Here is an 18106-nt window from a genome sequence, read left to right as displayed (position 1 = left end):
AAGTGAATTAAATATTCAATCCCATTTCTCGACCTATGCTCCTTTCCTGATTAAGTTTTAAAACTGTTGATTTTCGCAATTGAAAATTGTTGATGATGTTAAATTTTATCGTGGAACAGATCATTTGAGTAACTGTATAGTAGTGAAATACTTATCGTTGGGTATTGAAATTAAACGATGTGCTTTTGGAAATGATTAGCTTCTTTAGTTTCTCTTTCTACATTTTTATTTCCGTAATTCATATAATGCATCTGGAAGTGAAATTATGAATCTGTAGAGATTGATTTTAGTCCAGTATGTTAATGACGTTTTGATTGGAGTTTAAATATCTTATCTTAATTGTTTAATGGTTGTCTGAACTTGATTAATATGAATTGGTTAAAACTCTTCATGGCTTAAATTGCCTGTTCAATGCGTGAACCTTAGGAGTTAGAAAACCAAGAACAACTTATCCCCAGTTGAGGTAGATAACTGTAATCGGATTTAGATCTTGTAGAAAACTTGATCGTCTGTAATGATTAAATCAATTTAAGGAATATTGTCTTTTCTGATTATTGCCTTGCGAGTTTAATTACTGTATTCGCTTTAATTATGAAATGGCATGTTTTGCTTTGTCTGGTAGGACCCTGTCGTATGAATTGATTTGGTGTTCCTGTTTTAGTCCTCGATTTTCGAGTTGATTGTTGTATTGTGATGTTGTCATAATTGGTCATATCCTCTTTGAGTGAGTTGAATAATGATTCGTGGTTAACCTTAGTTGTCAGGTCTCTAGTTAGAGTACCGTCAGTAAGTGATTACCCTTGAATTGTGTTTGACCTGATGATTGTATCTTCTTGAACTCCGTTCGTCTGACCATGTGTATTCCTTAGTTTGAGTTCGTCTGAGTTAGCCTAGTGTCGTATGGGAAAGTGGCTTTCGATTGGGGGCCGCGCCCAAAGTGGCTGCTGGGTAACCCGTCGAAAGTGAGTCTAATAAGTGATAACCTAAGTAGATTAGAAAATAATCTCTAAATAAGATAATGTGCCTCACACATGGGACGAATGCTATCATAGATTCGGCATGCTGTGAGAAGGCCTGAAATGGAAAACTACCCTCCTTGTCTTCACGAGAGGATGTGTGGGTCCACATGAGGCTTGGATGGGCCGGAAGTCCGGATTAGGTTGCCAGGGTTACCAGTGTATGGGCCGGGACCTATGAAGACTTGCCATGGTATCCATACCAGGTTGTGTGATGACACTTGTCCCTACGTTCGCTAGTGTGTCGTCGTTTTGTCTTGTTTTGAGTACCTTTGTGAGTCGTCCTTTGTCGCTGCCCTTGTGAGTGTCGGTTTCATGCTAGACCTTGGGTGGTGATGGTCCAGTTTTATGGATGTTCTCTTGGTCCTCTTGTATTAGCTTGGATTATGTTCAGCTGGATCCTGTTCTTTGTAAGGATCGTTTATGTATCATGGACCGGTGTGGTCATTTGTATATTGCTTATGTATCGCCTTGATGGCTGGATTGTATGGTGTAACCTCTTGTACTCTTAACCTTATTATTTATCCGAGGGGGTCTTGCAGTTGAGCAGACCCGGAGATGTAGCCCTTTAGGGGTGAACTCCGAGATCATTATGGTGTTATGTGATGCGTTCTTTTACGTCTCTTATTTCAGCTTTTCATATATGTTTAACTTATGTTAGAATGGTTAAGTGGATAAATCGAAATTAACTAGTAATGCTTATTTTCAGTCTATCTTGAATGCCATGTGGATCGAATGCATAATTGCTTGAGATGCGGTTTATCGTAATGCATGTGTGAAATCGTCCTTTTAATGCAATGAATTGGATTATGGAATAATGTAACTTAGAGTAACGAATCTTACTCAGTTGTTGTTAGGAATTTAAATATGCTTGGAAAGATCTCTTATGTTTATGGTGAAATTCCTAGTGTATTAGAATGTTAGATGTTGGTTTGCAATTTTAATTGAAAAGCTTGAATGAGTATTAGGAATGGATCTTAATGATGAATCTTGCTTGTGATTTATATTTCCATCTTTGAAAGGAATTATCCTGATTGTGAATTATCTCGTTATTAAGATATTCAGCTTTTGGATTAATTGTGTGAGTAAAGTGTATTGTGAAATTTAAGTAATCTCGTTGGGAAACTCTTTAGGAGTTAGTTGAAGTCTTCCACTTTGTAATCTGAATCTTTGTTATCGTGTTGCATCTTATGTGTTGTAACCTTAAAAAAAAAATTGTTGCACTCTATTCTCTTAATTGTGGCTTATCCCTTCGGGGTTTCCTGGCGGGGCATTACATTTGGTATCAGAGCCCATGTTGCAAACATTGGGATCTCTGGTGTCGCGTGTGCCCTCTATTTGTGTGAGGTGTATCGACCTTATGTGTATGCTTGTCCTCCTTTTGCATGTGAGTGATTGAGCAGACCATAGCTGGTGTGTAACGTGTGTGTTCACACCTGGTTTTCGCCTTCTTGATGTTGGTGGTTGAGTGCTTATATGTGCATTGTGTGCTTATTGATGTCTTGGTCTACGATTACTCTAATTTTGATAGAGAGTCGTATGTACCTTCCCTTCTTGAGTGTTGTACTCTTTAGACTAATCCGTTTGGATTGGTCCATGCTTGTCTTGAATCGGAAAGTGCGAATTGTGTTTGTTTAAAGACTATGATATAGCTTAATGATGTCCACTTGAAGGACTTGTATGGCAAATTACTGAATGCTTATTTTGCAGAAAAATTAAATGATCATCACTATTCCTCTCTCTCTTTCTTTCTGGAAATTAAATGATTAGGATATATGTAATTATCTTTAATTTGAGTTTCTTGTTTGCAAGAGAGAAAAGATTGTGACTTCTTGAACCCTTGAGTGAGCCTTATGTCGTTTATGTTTTTAAATTATTAAAAGGGCTATGGGTTTAAAAATTTATTTTGGGTGAATGGGAGAAAACTGTATGTGTTTGGTTAAAGAATTCTCCATATGTATCTCGTAGGAGTAGCATGATTAAATTCTACCTTAGTAAGGTGCACTGATATGCGAATAGATAAATTATGTGAAACTGCTTGATTGGTAGAAGAGGTGTTAAAAGGAGCATGTTAGTGTAGCTTTGAGAGAGTAATAATGTGTTCCCTGAAAGATTGCTTTATGTGTTTTCCGAAAGATTGTCTTATGTGGTTCATTAAACCAGTTGATTTAAGATTTATTTTAGCAAATGCTCCATTGAACTCGCTTTTGGGTATGTGTAATTACCTTAATGTGTTTAGAAAGTGCGAATGAAAGGCTTGTTTGATGTGCATGCATTAATATGTGTTATTTGGAGTAATAGCTCTTTGCTTATCTTTGATCGTAATGTGATCTTCTCTAGTAGGTTGCAAATTATGACATGTGACTATATTGTATTATTATTAAGTGAGTGTTCTTATGAGGCCTTGCATTATCGAAAAGAGTGCCTCTCTTGATCTCCGTTTTGGTTATAAACTAGAACCTCTTGTTGCAACCATAATCATTGGAAATGGGTTTGTTAGACTGATTGTCATCCTTCTAATGGTAGCGAAATGAAAACCGCGTAACTAAATGATAGGCTTATAGTGGGAAATTTAATATTGCAGCGTGATCTTGATTGATCTGGTGTCTTTGTAAGAAACAGTTTGATTATCAAACTCTCTTTCCCTTCTCTTTGCCTAATCATGAGATTTTTAGAAATGGTATTAAGAGTGCATTGATTTAAATAGAATGCTTATAAAACATGTGAGATTGTATGTTTGCTTTTTGGCTTCATAAGGATTGATGAAAGTCTTAAGCTTTAGAAATGAATTTGCTTAGCTAGTAATTTAATTATGAATGCTTAGTAAGATTCGAGGAAGCTATAGGGATGATGTTATTTCCTTATATAATTGTGAATTGTTAATAATTTCAGTACTTGAATCTAGAGTAAACGTGATTCAGTTATTTATATAGAAAGCGTAATTGAAATCTTCCTTGTTTAGATGGTAGCGCACTGAAAAGTATTCCCCGTAATGTGACTAAACCAGTATTGGTGTTTTATGTGCATTGTGAGAAACCAGTGCTTATCTTGTGTGCCCATGGGTTGGTGAAGTAATCAACCATGGAGGATATGTTGCTTATGAGTATGGGAAACCATACTGTTTATGTAATGTTGCTTATTTGTTTCCCTACTGAGTACCAAACCTCGGGTTGTGGGTAACTCGTTATGTTAAGGGGTAGTATTCGAAGCGACCGTTCCTTGAATAGTATGGATTGGCGTGCGAGTAATGTCGACGCGAAGCGACTTTAGCTTCTCTACTTCGAGGAATGATATAGTTGTACTACTAAACTGTATCAAGGTGTACTCAATACTTTCCCTTTGATGAATCTATTTATAGGTTTATGTGTGTTAGCCTATTCTCTTCCTTATCTGAGCATATAGATGGTAGTTTTTGTGCATATTGTTGGATTCTATTGGAGTATCTGTTGCCTTGTCTTCTTAAGAGGCGTGTTATTATTCTTACATAAGTTGCCAACTGGCCTGTGTTGGTAGACTTGTGGGTGGACCAGAGTCATGTATACCTCTGACTTACGGCGAGTATCCTTCTAGATACGTCGCTATGCGGGATGTGACCTGCGCGTGCTTTTTCCGCGAGGTGCACTACCATGCGGGATACGTCCATTGTGTGTTTTCTCCACTTGGGGTATTGCCATGCCACGTGACGATGTGATGCGGGGTGATGTCGAGGTGCACACCGCCATGCCATGTGGATAGTGTGACTATGTCGCACCACGTGATGAGCTACTGCAATAGCTAGTCAGTTGTTCCTTCCTTCCTCATTGGTGGCTAGATGCTAGTCACACAGTGCTGTTACGTGCAGTTGTGATATTCTTTATATTTCTTTGGGGATCAGCAATTTATTTTTCTTTGATTGTGAAGGTTTAGCCACGATCTTGTGATCTTTTGCACTTTGATTTGGTGTTGAAATTCCGGATTATTTTCTTGCCTTATTGTTGGAATTGATGATTTGTTATCTTTATTCATCTGTGCTTTGGTGGCTGAACTGGTTTATCCTTATTGTTTTCGGATGCTGGTCTTGTGTCGAAATGTGAAATTCCTCTCCAAGGACGTATGATACGGAATTGGTAGAGTGTGTGCGAGGAAGTTGTTGTAGGGAACCGTGAGGATGGGGGTATGTGAGGCTGTGTTGCAGCTATGATCCACTACCTACCTTGTGTGGTGACTATCTCTTGGAGGCTAACCACCTTGCACAACAAGGGATATTCACAAAGGTCTTGTATGGAAGGTAGCACCGCTATGGTGTGCCTAGCACCATCAAGCCTTTGAGTGAGATATTGGATTTTTATGATCATATTGTTGTTATGAGATCAGGCATAGAGATGCTGATCGTGCATGTTATCATTGACCGAGCATTAGACATGCTCACATGTGGCCTTTTGTGTTATGCATTCCAGTTATGTGGATGGTTATTATTTGTATCATGGAGTAAATTGTGTTAGCTTGTCGCTATGTTATGGGACATAGTCTTTGGAAAGGTTTTCTTATGCCTGGCAAGTGTAACAATGGAGTTATTTATGTTGCTCTTATTTCATGAGAGCTAATTTGGCTGTAGAAATTGATATTTTGAGTTAGTTCCATTTGATAAAATTTTATGATAAAGATGGATTGGTAAAGGAAATTGATCTTATGGCATGTTTTTTTGTCATTTTAGATCGATAATTATGGTAATTGACGTTTACCTCATTGTGATGTTTTAATTTGGTGTAATGAATGGAAGTAAATTCTTGTTTCTCTTCTATGATTGTGGATAATTCCTAGAATATTGCAAGGAATGTATGGTTTTAGATGTATCTTGCCAATGGATAATGGCGTTTGTAAAGGATTTTGCAATTATATTTCATTTATTTATGGAAAGTTTTCTATGTGCAATTTGATCTTTGTTAAATGAGTTTCAGGGCTAATGCGTACGACATGTTCTTCATCTAGCCTTACGACTTCCAGGAGTAAGTTGGAACCTAGGGGGGGAGAATGTAGTACCCCTACCCTAGTCTATTTCTAACCTTGGCTTAATCTTGATTAGTTAATCGTGATATTATGATTAGTGTCAGATGTTTGATTTAACGCATAGCCATTGATGTGGTTCTCACACTAGTTGTATGCAGGTTATTCAGTGTACCTATTTCGTGATTTTAGTATCGGACTGACGCTTTCATTAGATTTTATAAATGGATGCATGTATGATCTTTTGTTGCAGGAGATTTCAGGTGCGAAGTCGCATGAGTGCGAGGTTCGTCGTCACCTGGTTTTGCAGGTTTGAGCATACCTTTTAATCCTTAGAGTTGGATTAGGTGGTCGTAAGACCCTAGTCGACCTTAGTCGTGCTCAAGTGAGCATCGTCAGTCGTCGTCGGTAATCCCTTCTTGTTTGGGTTTGCGAGTCGTCTGTTTGGTTGACCTCCTCGGTTTGCATGCCTAGTGTGTTTGGTTAATTGATGAATTAGTCCTTAGTAATTATCGTGATTAAATATGCGTTAGTGCATTGATGATTAATGGATTAATTAATCTGGTTTCCGTTATGTGATTTTCGTTGTTAATGAATTGCCTGTTTTAAATTGGAAGCACATTTGAATTTAATGGCTGATTTCGATTATTAAATGCATTATATATATATATGCTGATGAAAAAGAAGGATTTGTATTTAATTGCAAGAGGTTTAATTGCTTTCTGTTGGATTTTGGAATTTGAAAGGTTAAATTGAATTGATTGTGAAAGAAATCGATTTTTAATTGATTAAGCAAGTTATTTTGTTGATAGTTAAAAAGAAATAATTTTTGTGAATTATTGTAAATAAAAGTTTTTAATTCCAAAAATGGAATTTTTGGGTCAACTCTGCCATATAACCCAATTTGGGGAAAAATTGGGGAGGATGGACAATTTTGGAGGATTTTGGATGGAGAAGGAAGAATTTGAGCAGCTGGAGATTGGGATTCCCCGTCAGATCTTGCCAGGAATGCGAGATCAGGTAGGAATCGTTTTTCCATTTGGGTTTTAAAAAAAAAAATATAGGATACCCAAACACGTTCTTGTTGAATTTGTTCATTCTGTATATTGAATTCTGGAAATCTCAGTGGGTGTGGCGTTTTGGGGAATTCGAACTGTATTTGTGAAAAAAATATATGTTTATTTGATATCGAGCTGGGCGTTTAAATCAAGTTTGTTTTTTTTAATCAAATCTCATTCTGGGTTTGTAAACCGTGTGTATTAATTTAATATTTAAACGTATTACTTTATGAATCTGGGCGTGCGTTTTTCGCTGTAGGTTGGGGTTTGGGAGAGCGGGGAGCGGAGCTCCACCTGCTCCCCTCCCCTTCCCTCGCGCGTCCTCCCTTCTTTCCCCGCTCGTGGCTTTGTTTTCGCCTCCCCCGGGCTTCGCCGTGCGCGGCTCTCCCCTCTGCTTGCTGTGTGGGTTACGGTGGCTGCGGCCCACGGCGGTGGCCGCAGGGGCCACGGTGGCCGTAGGGCGCCGTGGCACCTGCGGGCACCACCGCGAGCGCCGCCCACGCCCTTGCCCTGCGGCTAGGGTTAGGGCACGGCCCTCGCCGCGTTTCATGCGTGTTTTTTTTTAAATGCTTTTCCTTTTTATAAAAGAGCTTAGTTTTAATTAAATGCATTTCTTTGTTTAAATGTAGTTGTTTTAAACGAAGTTTTAAATGCGTATTCAATGTAATGTTTAGTATAAAAAAAAAAAGGGAAGAAAAACATATGATATTTATATCATTTAAAGGAGAGTAATTTTAATGTTGAGTTTAATTAGTTTTAAGCTGGATTAGGGTGGCATATAGTGGTAAATGATAATTAGATATGGATTTATCTTATAATGGGTTTATAAGTGAATTAAATATTCAATCCCATTTCTCGACCTATGCTCCTTTCCTGATTAAGTTTTAAAACTGTTGATTTTCGCAATTGAAAATTGTTGATGATGTTAAATTTTATCGTGGAACAGATCATTTGAGTAACTGTATAGTAGTGAAATACTTATCGTTGGGTATTGAAATTAAACGATGTGCTTTTGGAAATGATTAGCTTCTTTAGTTTCTCTTTCTACATTTTTATTTCCGTAATTCATATAATGCATCTGGAAGTGAAATTATGAATCTGTAGAGATTGATTTTAGTCCAGTATGTTAATGACGTTTTGATTGGAGTTTAAATATCTTATCTTAATTGTTTAATGGTTGTCTGAACTTGATTAATATGAATTGGTTAAAACTCTTCATGGCTTAAATTGCCTATTCAATGCGTGAACCTTAGGAGTTAGAAAACCAAGAACAACTTATCCCCAGTTGAGGTAGATAACTGTAATCGGATTTAGATCTTGTAGAAAACTTGATCGTCTGTAATGATTAAATCAATTTAAGGAATATTGTCTTTTCTGATTATTGCCTTGCGAGTTTAATTACTGTATTCGCTTTAATTATGAAATGGCATGTTTTGCTTTGTCTGGTAGGACCCTGTCGTATGAATTGATTTGGTGTTCCTGTTTTAGTCCTCGATTTCCGAGTTGATTGTTGTATTGTGATGTTGTCATAATTGGTCATATCCTCTTTGAGTGAGTCGAATAATGATTCGTGGTTAACCTTAGTTGTCAGGTCTCTAGTTAGAGTACCGTCAGTAAGTGATTACCCTTGAATTGTGTTTGACCTGATGATTGTATCTTCTTGAACTCCGTTCGTCTGACCATGTGTATTCCTTGGTTTGAGTTCGTCTGAGTTAGCCTAGTGTCGTATGGGAAAGTGGCTTTCGATTGGGGGCCGCGCCCAAAGTGGCTGCTGGGTAACCCGTCGAAAGTGAGTCTAATAAGTGATAACCTAAGTAGATTAGAAAATAATCTCTAAATAAGATAATGTGCCTCACACATGGGACGAGTGCTATCATAGATTCGGCATGCTGTGAGAAGGCCTGAAATGGAAAACTACCCTCCTTGTCTTCACGAGAGGATGTGTGGGTCCACATGAGGCTTGGATGGGCCGGAAGTCCGGATTAGGTTGCCAGGGTTACCAGTGTATGGGCCGGGACCTATGAAGACTTGCCATGGTATCCATACCAGGTTGTGTGATGACACTTGTCCCTACGTTCGCTAGTGTGTCGTCGTTTTGTCCTGTTTTGAGTACCTTTGTGAGTCGTCCTTTGTCGCTGCCCTTGTGAGTGTCGGTTTCATGCTAGACCTTGGGTGGTGATGGTCCAGTTTTATGGATGTTCTCTTGGTCCTCTTGTATTAGCTTGGATTATGTTCAGCTGGATCCTGTTCTTTGTAAGGATCGTTTATGTATCATGGACCGGTGTGGTCATTTGTATATTGCTTATGTATCGCCTTGATGGCTGGATTGTATGGTGTAACCTCTTGTACTCTTAACCTTATTATTTATCCGAGGGGGTCTTGCAGTTGAGCAGACCTGGAGATGTAGCCCTTTAGGGGTGAACTCCGAGATCATTATGGTGTTATGTGATGCGTTCTTTTACGTCTCTTATTTCAGCTTTTCATATATGTTTAACTTATGTTAGAATGGTTAAGTGGATAAATCAAAATTAACTAGTAATGCTTATTTTCAGTCTATCTTGAATGCCATGTGGATCGAATGCATAATTGCTTGAGATGCGGTTTATCGTAATGCATGTGTGAAATCGTCCTTTTAATGCAATGAATTGGATTATGGAATAATGTAACTTAGAGTAACGAATCTTACTCAGTTGTTGTTAGGAATTTAAATATGCTTGGAAAGATCTCTTATGTTTATGGTGAAATTCCTAGTGTATTAGAATGTTAGATGTTGGTTTGCAATTTTAATTGAAAAGCTTGAATGAGTATTAGGAATGGATCTTAATGATGAATCTTGCTTGTGATTTATATTTCCATCTTTGAAAGGAATTATCCTGATTGTGAATTATCTCGTTATTAAGATATTCATCTTTTGGATTAATTGTGTGAGTAAAGTGTATTGTGAAATTTAAGTAATCTCGTTGGGAAACTCTTTAGTAGTTAGTTGAAGTCTTCCGCTTTGTAATCTGAATCTTTGTTATCGTGTTGCATCTTATGTGTTGTAACCTTAAAAAAAAAATTGTTGCACTCTATTCTCGTAATTGTGGCTTATCCCTTCGGGGTTTCCTGGCGGGGCATTACAAAAGTGAACAAAGAACAAAAATAAAAAATGAAATATTTTTGGTTCATGCAAGATTGCCAAGAACTCGGGATGCTCCTACATCAACTTTGGACTGATCTAGATCATCAAGTGCAACAAATAGCTATTCTCTAAGACTACCAAAATCTATTGATTCATTTGTAGGATCCACCTCAAGCTATTAGACTTTTTCCAAGGAACTTAGCTCTAATACCAATTGTTGGCATCAAGGATCCAAGGAACACTGAGATGGGGGGGGGGGGTTGAATCAATGTTCTGCAATTTCAACTTAGTTATCTAGATCTATAAACCTCTTAACACAAATTAAGAAAAATAATATGCAGAAACACAAAGCAAGGAACAACAACACCATAACACCAATATTTTTACATGGAAACCCGGTTAAGGAAAAAAATATGATGGTATTCTAACCCACAATATTAATATACTCTGTTAAAAGTATAGAAATATTACATAAGGGGAATGCACATGCATTCAGGCACACTGCCTAGAGCTCACTACTGAAATTACACATAAGGGATTCAACCCCGGAAGACTCACTGCCCAACAAAATGTTTTTAAGAGATTGCAATGAAGTTTGAACTATGAAGTAGCATCAACAAATGCCTAGATATAGTTTTGGTTAAGCACAAAACATATTCTTACTCAATACTGCAACATTGCTCTGTTATGATATTCTGCTTCCATATGAAGCACAATTCTAACACCTACTCATGTGGAACTATGCACACTACCACCACATACAAAAATACCCATTACAATTGATCTTATATATATCCACATCTCAAATTAAGAACCATTTCATGTCAGCTTCAATGACATGCCACAAAAGATAAAACGTGTAAATTAGTCAGCTCACATCCACCTTAAAGCATATGCGGACCAAATCAAAATGTCCACACTCTTCCCACATGATAGCTCATCAAATTTGAATATGAAAACAATTTCCAAAATCCATTCACAAGATCCACAAAAGTGAATCACCACACGCTATAGCTGTTATACACTGTTTATACCAAAAACATGATTACCGGATCTTCTAACTTGCATGAAACTCATCACTGGAGGCCGCAATCCAGGAATTAGGCATATTACATGACCACAAGCCTTCTATGAAATCCGCATAGAAAAATACACAACCAAAATAATTCGCTAACCAAAAATGTTCACTACCGGATATCCTGCTCTACTAACCAGACCTTACCAGACTCAAACAATCTTCACTCAATCTATCGGAATGACGAAAATATGAAGTGCGGATACCAAAACTGATATGAGTTTCCATCAATGACAACATCTTAACATATGTGCAGTGTCTCTTGCAAACATAACTATGTATATAATACAATAGAACCCAACCATGCATATATATGATGTGCATTGTAAGGCCCCAACAAACACACCTAGGACTAGACCTGAGGGAACATTTTTTTTTTAATTAATGACAACACTGAAGATGCAACATTGACATGTCACATTTGCACAACAACATGCACACAATTATTAGGTGAAACACGACTCAAGGATAAGGGAAACAAGAACGACCTCATCACTGCACAAGAAAAGTGGCACCAATGAAAGATTTCATGATCGTAGGATAACATGACCATGATAAACCTATGAGAGGGGAAACATAACTCCAACAACGATCAACTTCAACCCATGATCATGTTCTCTTGCAACATGCACAAGAGTGAAATGATGGAATCATCAACCTCCAATCCACTCCTAGGCACACTCAATAACTCAAGGATACACTAAACATGACAAGGGTTACTAGGACAAGGTTTTAACCCTTACAAGGATTTATACCACTAGGGACTAAGCTCCCAAGAAAAGGTGTGACAATAGGACACTTTCATGTGATGACAAATATTCGAAGTAAAAGGTCGAATAACTATCAGATGACAACACCCATGAATGAGTTTTAAATATAAAAACTCTCAATACCATGGGGAACAACTTCCACTCAAAACAATTTCTCGTCTAAGGTCTGAAATTTTTTTATGTTAAATTATAGAGGGATAACAACACTCCTAAGGGACTAAAGTTTCCTTGGAGGACTCAAATGCCCAAATTGGACAAGAGAACCCAAGTAGGAATGTAGAACCCAAGAAGAATACCAGTGCCCTAGGTGTGTAAGTCCCAGACTAGCATTGGTGTCCTATAATCATGTTAGGGTCCAGGTCTAGCACTGTAGTCCTTCCTTGATGTTGTAGTCCAATCTTGGTGCTTGTGTATTGGCTAGTGAGCAATCCCAATATGGGCATTAGTTACCAGGACATACCAATTTCAATGGACCACCTAGGAGGGCCTACAAAAGAGAGACCCTGAATCATTAAAAAATGATGAGAAAATTAGAGATTCAATCTCCCCAAGCACATGACACCCAAAAATCATGAAGAAGGTTTATAAGGGTATTGTGACCTCCCCAAGGCTCCTACATGTTGTCCTAAGTGAGATGGATAAGGGGAAAGTTTATTTCACACTTCTTTCTCATTACAAGGATGCACAAGGGATCCTTAATGGTCCTAAGATGAACCAGATCCCACTAACTCACAACTGCCAACTTGTGAGGTGCCTAAACAATATTTCGAGCAAAGATTGAGTGTTTTCTTAGAATTATTTAAAAAATAAAATCCAAATATTCACTAAGTTCATTTACCAACCTTGAAACCATTGAAGGATCATACAAACAATGAGTGTGTTTGGCCACAACACCAAAACAAGTAAATAATGCATGATACTATAATGATACCACTTAGGTGGCATAATACATTCTATTCCTCAAAGAGAGGTCCAATGATGTAAAGTTAAAAAGAGGACTCAAATGTCCTTCAATTACATTTCTACAAAAATTTAAAAGAATAACGAAATTTAATGAAGATGAGATGCCTTTTCCACACTTGATGTAATGCACGCTAGGAAACCCTAGAGAACTAAGCTAACAACAACAAAAAACCCTGACCAAAGTAAATATTTTGTTTTTAAGTATTACATTATCTTATTAAATGTACATGATTTAATCACACACAATTCACTTACAACAACTAATGAAACTATAATGCACAAGTAGATTATCTTGTTTCATGAGATTGTTGTCCTCTAAGGTATCCATACATCACCACTTAAACATCTCAAAAAACATTACCTAACTCCTTAATAAATTAGTTCCATTCACTTAATCATATAAGGGAACTAGATTAAAAAGAATCATTATGATAAGTAACTTAAACATACATTGAACCATTAAATTCACATAAATATTATTAACTCAACTATTCCTATGTTAACTATTCCCTTAATTCAAGAGCATAAATAATTCTAATAATTAATAGCTATTGACATCATTACATAAAAAGAATGCATATACATTTTGTAAGCACCAATTTAAGCATAGTAAAACATTACATAAACATACTTAATATAGGGTTACGTCATTACATAAGTATTAGATTAACCCTCTTAATGATTCAAGTTCATTCTTTAAGAAATACATAAGGATAAGATGTAAGTAAATGAATGATTATGTAAATCAACCTTACATAATTATGTAAATTGGAATGTATATATATTTAAACCCATTAAGTCTATACATCATACACAAACTATCCCTAAGTTATTTTTTCTTAACTTGTTAGTGTAAACATCTCAAGTAAATTTTCATTAACAAAGATACATAAAGGAATGCATATTCATTTCATAAGCATGAAACATCACATAGTTAAACCATTACATTTTACAAGATGATACAACATCATAAATGATACGTCTATCTCACAATGATAATGTCCTAACACATAATAAAGATAATCTTTTACATTTCATAAATAATTCTTCCCATTGAAATGAATGCACTGGCTTGACAAACCTCCAAGCAATGAATCTGGAAGCAACAAAGACCATCCAATGAACCCTCAAACAAATCCAAGAAAGAATATCAATGGAAGAAGGCCAACCACTTGACCATGTGGAACCAAAAGGCCCACCCCTTGAGCTAGGAGATGACACAAGGCCCTCAAGCACACAAACAAGGGTAAACAAAACATGGCGTGAAAACACTTCCACCAGGTTATGTCACAATCAAGATACAAATAGATGTCTAAACAAGAATACTCCAGAGGCTACAAACACATGGTAGGACTCTAGTTCTCACAAGGGGAGAGTTTCATCGCATAGCTTGATATGGGTTATCCTAGTAGGTCTCCATAGGCCTCGAGCCCCATCCTGAGGTATTTTGGCAGCCTCTCCCAATCCTTGGCCCCCATTCAAGTCTCATATGGAACTCCATAGCCATTCCACCAAGAACTCGTAATGTTGTAGATTATAAGGCATGTCAAGAAGTGACCCAATGGTAGATATGGAATCAATAGATTTGTTTTGTATTATAAGCACTTAACTGAATATGATAAAATCAAAATAGGACTTGAAATCATTGAGCATTCTCTTGTAAGGCAAGATATTTTCATCTTTTGTTACGTAGTCATCATTCACTTGATGGATGACCAATTGGGAATCACCATAGACATCTAGATTTTTTTATTTTTAATTGAAAAATTACCCTGTCTTGTAATCAAAGCCTCATACAACAATATCATTTGTACAAGAAAATTCTATTCTATAGGACTTAGGGAGTATCCCCTTATGGTATGATGAAAAGAATTCCTACTCATAAACCATGTTGAATATGGGAACCATAAAGCTACATTTTACATTCATTAGATCTTTTCACTATGAATATTAATTCATCAAGAAAATTTGATAAGAGAGGGTGGTCTACTAGTATGGGAGCATTTTCTAGTTGATCTACTATGACTTGTCCTTCAATTGCCTTCCAATCATCATATTTTATATCAAACTCACTTAGGCTCATCACCCATTTTTTTATCTCCTTGTGAGAGATGATTTCTTAAGGAGATACTTCAAAGGATCTATGTTTCTATGAGTTTTTTTGGTGATTCAACATGTAATGTCTGACCATTTGAAAAGCAAACACACTAGCTAAACATGCTCACTCAATGGGAATATAATTAAGCTAATATCCTACAAGTATTATAATAGTGTAATATGTTGGTTCCCCAAAATGCACTTGGCGGGGTTTTTGCACTGCCCTTGGGACAGAAACCAAGTCAAGCCCTCGAATCATGCATGCAGGGGCTAGCCTCCAGACCATTTAGGATACTCAGAGACTTGGACTAACAATATAACAAGGATTTTCTGATTATCCTGCTACACTTCGAACTCTACAAAACCTGGGAGGGTGTTCCCTTAATGCTTCTCCAATCTCCTCACCACACTTGCAGACAACATTTAAACAAAATAGATGGTCTCACTCTTAAAAGGAGGCTCAAACAAAGAGGGAGAATACTACATAGTGGCTAGCTCTTAGTAATCCTCGAACTGCTTTGGAGTGTGAGACTTTTCGAAAAACAACATCATGCATAGAAAATGAAAATATATTCTGATATTATCATAGCTATAGCAAGTTGTCGATGAGTGATGAGTAAAGAAATATCATAGAAAAAAGGTTGGAGGCAACAATCAGTGTCTTATCCATTGTGTAACTGAAATTGCAGAATGCAAAGATAAATATGCAATAGAAACCTTAATCTAATAGCCAAAGATCTCGAGACAACATTGCCTTACAATGTATCTCATCTGTTTATCCCAACCCACAATACTTATCAAGATCCCTGTATAAGACCTATTAGTCTGCAAATTCTATCTAAGTAGTTTAACCGACCCCTTAGGTTAGAGCATGAGATAGAAAAAACATGAATCACAACAATGCAACAAACGAGAAAACCCTTGATCTTACTCATTCAGAAACATAATAGAGCCATACATTGGAGAAAATGAATTTAGACAATATTTTCATTCATTTCATAAGTTATTTTCTGTTACAAATTATATTACATATAACTCCTTCAAGAACCTACAACAAACTAAGACACAAAACCCATTGTATTTTCTCTACAAATTTCTATTACAGCCTACTCATTTCACCTAAACCTACTATACATGACCAAGGATTTGAATCCAAGATTTCTAGACCAAATTTCTTGACCTTTGTCTCATGGCCCTGATTTTCCTTTTATAGAAACAAGGGAGCAACAAGCTTCAGACCAGAGGAGACACCTATCACAAGCTTATAATATTGCTTGTTATTTGTTACAAAACATTCCTCATAGTCTCCCAAAAAATTGTCCTTGTTGGCGGTCATGATGAAGTAGAACCCAAAATTCCCAACAACATTTTGGTAGAAACAAAAACCTTTGAGTCATGCCACTATCTCTATAGATGCTTCCAAATAGATCATGAGATGCATCATTTTAGCTCTACAAAGCATTTCCCTTCGGAAAGGGAAATTAGATCCTGACAAGAAGTAAAGTCACCCCTAAACTAGAGGATGAGCTTCAACCTTCATGCCCAAGATCAAATAAATTGGAAAGAGAAGCTCTTGAAGGAAAACAAAGTGATGGGAAGGCATTGCAGCTTCCATGCCCATGCTGAGGTGATCGGCTATCACCCCAATCCCAACCTTGTTCTGATCCTTTTCCTCTGTAAGGCTCCTCTTATAGCCCTCTGCCAATAAATGATAGAGGAGTGATGGAGGATGAGTCTTGCATGGCTTGTTCTGATAAGAAACTATTTTCAAGCCTCCATTGACTATCCTCCCCATTTTCAAGACTCCATTGACTATAAGAATACTCCCATAGGAAATCCATCAGGTATCACAGAGGTCAGTGTAACTCTTGGCACGATATGGCTCAAAAATTGTCTTCATCATTCTAAAATCTTGAGAGAAAATAATGAACTCTTTGTTCTTTCTACCAATTCAAGACACCACAAGGCCGTATTTATAATGAAAATACTTCTCTTAGCGGTGTTTATGCATGGAAAAATCATCTTTTCAATACTTTTCTACTCATCTTGCCAGCAAATGGACTCAAGAAACTATATCCATCAAATCAAGAAATCATCAAACTTAAACCACCAATTCACTACTTTTCTGACCAAGTTCACCTTACATGAATGATCTTGTTTCTGATTTCTTGATTTCTTGACTGCAGATTCTCTACTCTAGAATCCTCTTCTTAGATACTGAGTTTTTATCTTTTGAAAGTTTCTCAATAATAATTTCTTGATTTTTTGTCTAACTATGAGAATCCCAGATAGTACGCATCCTATGATTTTGTTGACGAGTCCTTGTTCATCTCACTTCCAACTCAAAAAATCATCCTTATCCCTTTCATCTCCCTGAAAAAACTTGATTTTCTCTCTATGGCGGCAATGAAAACATGTAGAAATTTCCACCTCAAGTGTTGCCAGCTTTGTCCTGCAAATACAACTCAACTTAATAAAACACCCTTTAAAACGGCATTTTGAAGATCAGTCGGCATCCACTTGTCTCGATTTGTCTTTGTTTTCCATGTCGGTATACCTACTTCCTTCTTCCTTTGTTTTCCCACGTGAACAACACTGAGACAGTCTGAATCACTCCTTTTGAAAACCTCTTCTATTTCCATCGTTGATTTGTCCAGCATGGCAAATCACATGATCGCCATTGGTCAATACTAATATTGACCTTCCTACGTAACAAGTGGGCCCTTTAAAACCTTACGAAGCATCACCAAATCATCTTGGAAACTCCACTCCGTTAGCTACCCTGCTATTAGACTTGTTTGACCCACCCAAGACATGTGGCATTATCTCACGATGTCACGGTCCTTAACTTCCCTGCATCTTTCATCGCAGTTTTGTGAGAGTCGTCTAATCTGTTCGGTCATTATGCGCCGCTTACATAGTCCACTCAATATTCATTGTTATCTCACGAGCATCTTTTCTGCTTAAGTCAAAACATCTCCATCCTTTTTAAACTCATGCAAATTCATTGGATCGTTAGTTTC

Source organism: Cryptomeria japonica, chromosome 2 (genome assembly GCF_030272615.1).
Source record: "Cryptomeria japonica chromosome 2, Sugi_1.0, whole genome shotgun sequence".
NCBI classification, from domain to species: Eukaryota; Viridiplantae; Streptophyta; class Pinopsida; order Cupressales; family Cupressaceae; genus Cryptomeria; species Cryptomeria japonica.
This window is presented reverse-complemented; position numbering follows the sequence as displayed.